The 4,762-nt window shown below is 48.6% G+C and overlaps 1 long non-coding RNA gene across 1 annotated transcript in view; it reads right to left on the bottom strand.

The window, feature by feature from the left end:
* Positions 1-3,723, bottom strand: part of LOC109291621 — a 16,954-nt gene extending 13,231 nt beyond the window's left edge. Inside the window, exon 1 of the long non-coding RNA XR_002095911.1 lies at positions 3,698-3,723. This is a non-coding gene — a long non-coding RNA (uncharacterized LOC109291621). The remainder of the gene's footprint in view (positions 1-3,697) is intronic.
* Between the last annotated feature and the right edge of the window lie 1,039 nt (positions 3,724-4,762).

Genomic DNA, 4,762 nt, shown 5'->3' with positions numbered 1-4,762 from the left:
CACCTTGCTGGGGTCGTTTGACCCCAGTACTCTTTCCTGCCATGGCAGGGGGTCCAACTTGATGATCTACTCAGGTCCCTTCCAACCCTAGAAACTATGAAACTATGCAAAACTACAAGACTTGTAGCCCACATTTCTGAACCATAAAGCAGAGGTGACAGCATACATATGCTAGGCACATCAAGAGATTGAACAGCGTCCACATGAGATACATATGTAATATCCTGAAAATAAAGTGGGAAGACAAAATACCAAGCACAGAGATGCTGGAGTGCCCAGAATGGATGCACTTAGAAATGACTATCAAAAAGAGGAGGTTGTGATGGCTCAGCCATGTCAACAGAATGGGAGGAGACTGTATCCCTATGAATATTTTGTATAGCCAGATTCAAGATGGCTCTAGAAAGTGGGGTCACCCTCTATGGTGGTACCATAATATGTGCAAAAATGATACAAAGTTGTTCATCATTGTTGAGGGTAGGTGCTGTAAGGGCTGGGTTCCCTCTGGCCTGATGTCCTCCTGATGGCCGACAACAGGATGAAAGGAGTCACACTATCACCCAGCTGCTCTTCAATGTTATGCTCTTGCTTGCCACAACTTTGATCTTACTTCTATTGTGGAGCTAGTTCTGTGGGTGATACCTTGAACTTGTAGAAGGAGTTTTTTTGTGAAGCTCCACCTCCCTTACACCTCATCCTTACCACTTTCTCAGTGTTGTATGATGCTCTTATTCTGGAGGGGTGGCCGTTGGGGTTTCGACCGGTAGTTCAACAAGGTCCTTCCCCTGTGGCAGGACCACTAACCGGGGCCACACAACCTAAAATCAATTCCTTTTATTTTTTTTTAAACTGACTTACCAACTATCCCAGGGGCTGACAGGGAGCACCGGGCCAGGAGACAACTGTCTCCTGGTCAGAGATGGGACACTGCACCCTATCCCCAGGGGCTGCCTGCTGCCAAGGCAAGGACAATGTCCCCCTGCCCCAGCATCAGGGAGCTCCCAGTCCCAGATCCCCAATTGAGGGTAGAGGACTTGGAAAGAGCTGCAGGGAGGGGGCAGGTCCATGTCCCCTGCCCCAATCTGCCGGTGGGGCAGCCAGCAGCTAGCTCGCTGCTAGCTGCCCTACTGGTGGATTGGAGCAGGGGGCTGGGACCTACCCCAGCCCTGCATCTCTTTCCATGCCCCATGCCTCAATCACTTGATCAGGGCATGGGGCTGGGACCTTCCCCTGACCAAGACAGTTACTGGTCCCCAATCCACAATTGCAGTGCAGGGGCTAGAGAGCTTGTTCCCTGCTCCCATGCTCAGCTCCTCGAGCATGCAGCTTGGTGGTGAAAAGGCTCCCCAGCCTGTTCTCCACCCAGCTCAACAGTTACAGGGCTGGACAAGGAACAAGCTCCCTAACCCCCACCAGCAGGAAGCTCTCAGCACCAGCTCCATGGTCACAGGGGTGGTGCTGGGAGATCCTTTTCTCCCAGCCCAAGCTCCACAGTCATGGGCCGCTGCTGGGAAATCCTTATCTCCCAGGCTGAGCTCTGTGGTCACAGGGCCGGCCCTAGGAGATCCTTATCTCCCAGCACTAGCCCCGCTGTTACAGAGCTGGCACCAGGGGATATGAATCTCCCAGCCCCTGCTCCCTGATTGTGATGGCAAAGTGGGGGTTGGCAGATAAGGGTCTCCCAGTCCCTGTTCCCCAATTGTGATCTCAAAGTGGGGGGGCTTGGAGCTTGCTACTGCTGGGGCAGGGAGACATAGTCTGTGCCCAGGCTCTGGTGGTGGAGCCCACCCTGGTAGCAGGCAGCTCCTGGGGGCAGGCAGCAATCTCCTACCACCTGGTGGCTGGCTGACTGGGAGCAGATTTGCTCTTGGTCAGGCATCTACACTAGAGCTACTGTACAGTAAGTAATCGCAAGTAGATTTACTATTTGCATTTGCAGGTAATAAATGTACTTACGATTAGGGAGGTTTACTGTGCAGTAAGCATGTGTACATATAGACATACATGCTTACTGCATAGTAAAACTACACTACTGCTCAGTAAAACGTTTCATGTAGATGCACCCAGTAACTGCCTGCATGCCTGGTCTTAACCCACAGTAAGTGGAAGCTAACTTGCCATAACTTAGCTTTTTCACTGAGAGCGAAGCTGCCATGGTTAATTTCCCTTACTGCAAGCTAAGATTGTACGTACAGGCAGTAATTATGGGCTTGATAACGTGTGATAAAGCCCTTTCCTCTTTAACCTCCCAGTAAATTGTTCAAGTATCCAAGTTCTAAGATGCAATTCATTTACTTATAACACTTACACACTTCAGATAACTATTTCAAAGAGTTATTACTTTCTAATACACTAATTCAAGAGTTCCTATTATATATGTCAACTGTAAAATAGAAATAATATGCATCTATCTAAAATATACATGGATATATATACATATTCACACACACACACCCCACCCATTTTCCTCAATGAAAAACAAATATTTTTATTTGAAGACTTGGAGAGAGAAGTAGGAATTCACCTCAAAAAGATGTGGATCAGTTATGAAAGGACAGATGCTATGGACCAGATTCCCAAGCATAAATTTTCTTTTCATTTTCAGTTGGATGCTCGGTTTTTGAACCAGCATTTTAAAATAGATTAGATTTATGTTGTAATTGGACACACAACTAAATTATGTTGACTGCAGGCAAACCATTTATGGTTACCAAATTGCAAAAGTGGAGGCCTGGTTAAAGCAGTGCAATGATGTGCTTATAAACAGGAAGGAGCTCTTTGAGAATGTGAAGGTGTAAGATAACTTGGATAACAGAGATGACAGGACGTGATAGGGCCCTTGTACATGTACTTGGCATTTACTCACTAAAAGTGTTCCTGGTTTAATTTTTCTTTCTTAGTTTAAGATGCCTAATAAGTAATGTGGACATGATTTACCACACAAGGGCTTATTATGCTATGACTAGTAAAAAGTGCTAGAGGGCATGTCAGAACAATTTTACCCTCATGACCTTTCTGTACTAGTTTAAAATGCCCTAAAGCACCACCTGGCAGTAAGTAATCAGTCCTACTGTCTCAGGATGGGGTCCTCAAGGGTGGCCGTGTTCTCCTAAGATCCCTCGACTGTGCCAATTTGGCCCTCTGGGCACCTTCAGTTCTTGCCCGTCACATCTTTGATGGAAATATAGAAATAGGAAGGCTGCCTTTAAGGCTGCCTGGACACAGTTTGATGGACTCTCTGAACCCCGTGGGTTCCTGGACCCCTTGTGGGTCACATTTTACAGTGGGTGTTTCAGGGTACCCTAGCCTTATGGGCTATATGCGTGGCTCCAATCGCCCCTTTCCCATGCCCCAAGCCTCGCAGATGGTACAGGCATTGCCTTGCCTAGGCCTTGTTGTAATTTGGCCCCTTATCCTCACTAGGTTCTCCACAGCCCTATCTCTGTGCCCCTCAGCACTGGGCTCTCTGCAGCCCTATCTCTGCGCCTCTCTGGCACCAGGGTCTCTGCCCCCCAAAATGCTGCACCCTTTCTGGTGCCAGGGTCCCCACGCTGCAGTGGGCCCCCAATGAGGCCTCCTCCTTCCCCAAATAGCCTCACCCAAACCACCAGTCTTATAAAATGGCAAACAAAACATAAGCCCCTGGGCTATAACATAACATAAGCTACATAAGGTGTGCTCGGCCCCTTTACATTACCCAGAGCAGAACTTAGTTAGGCTTCTCATCACTTGCTCTAGGAGGACTCCTTCTCCCTTGGCCACCAGCAGAGAACTGCCTCCTAGTCCCTGTCCTGGGGTTTATATGGGCCCAGGGCCCTGCCCCTTCTGGCCAGCTGACCAGGTGCAGGTGCAAGCCAATTTCCTCATTAGTTAGTTGCCATGGCAACCTGCACCTGGGCTCCTGTCTTGGTCTTTGGGCTCTTCCCAGGCAGTTTCTCGCAGGAGGATGTGGGGCCCAGGGCAAATCAGAAAATCAGCTTGTGTGGGAGGGCAGTGGCGGGTCCCCGCACAAGCTGATTTTCCCCGGGTCCTGCACCAGAGCCAATCTGAGGGGGCAGGGAGCAAGGGAAAGCCAGTGCTGCAGGGGCTGGGAGATTCGAAATGAGTCAAAACAGCATCAAAACGAAACAGCTGGCAAAGCTTCACACAGCTTTAACACACACACACGCTACCCTTTTTTTTTTTTGTTTTGTCTTTATTCATGTAGCCCCAATTTTTTTTACCTTACTTGTGTAATCTCCATCCACGTACACTCCCGCCTGCCCTCCTTCCCTCTCTCCCTGAGTCTTTCCTGCAGCATGGTGGCTTTTTAGATAGAACCCATGGTGTTTTGCAACTGTCTTGATAAAACCAGCCAGTCCCATTGATGTAGGAGTTCAAGTTGGGCAGCTTGTTGACTGTGGTAAAATTCTGCCCCGCTGTAGCTTCTCAGGCAAAATAGTCCTTCCACACACCTTCTCCCATGGCAGGGGGAGGGGAGGGGGGGGCTTCTGGGGCAAATAGTTTATCCCCCACCTTTTCTGCCCCGTGACTAGGGGCTTCAGCCTTTAGCATTACGACATTCATGATTTCATTTTTCAATGTGTCTATCACACTTTCTGCTGTAATCAAAATATTACTCATGTCTTCCTCCTGCAAAATCGGAAAATATCTTTTTAAGGTTTCTTACTGTTTTGCACATCTAAAAATAGTCCTTCCACACACCCTCTCCCATGGCTTCTGGGGCAAAACAATCCTTCCACACACCTTCCCCCATGGCTGG

This window comes from Gavialis gangeticus, unplaced genomic scaffold (assembly GCF_001723915.1).
Source record: "Gavialis gangeticus isolate Ggan-Ray unplaced genomic scaffold, GavGan_comp1, whole genome shotgun sequence".
NCBI classification, from domain to species: Eukaryota; Metazoa; Chordata; order Crocodylia; family Gavialidae; genus Gavialis; species Gavialis gangeticus.
This window is presented reverse-complemented; position numbering and strand designations above follow the sequence as displayed.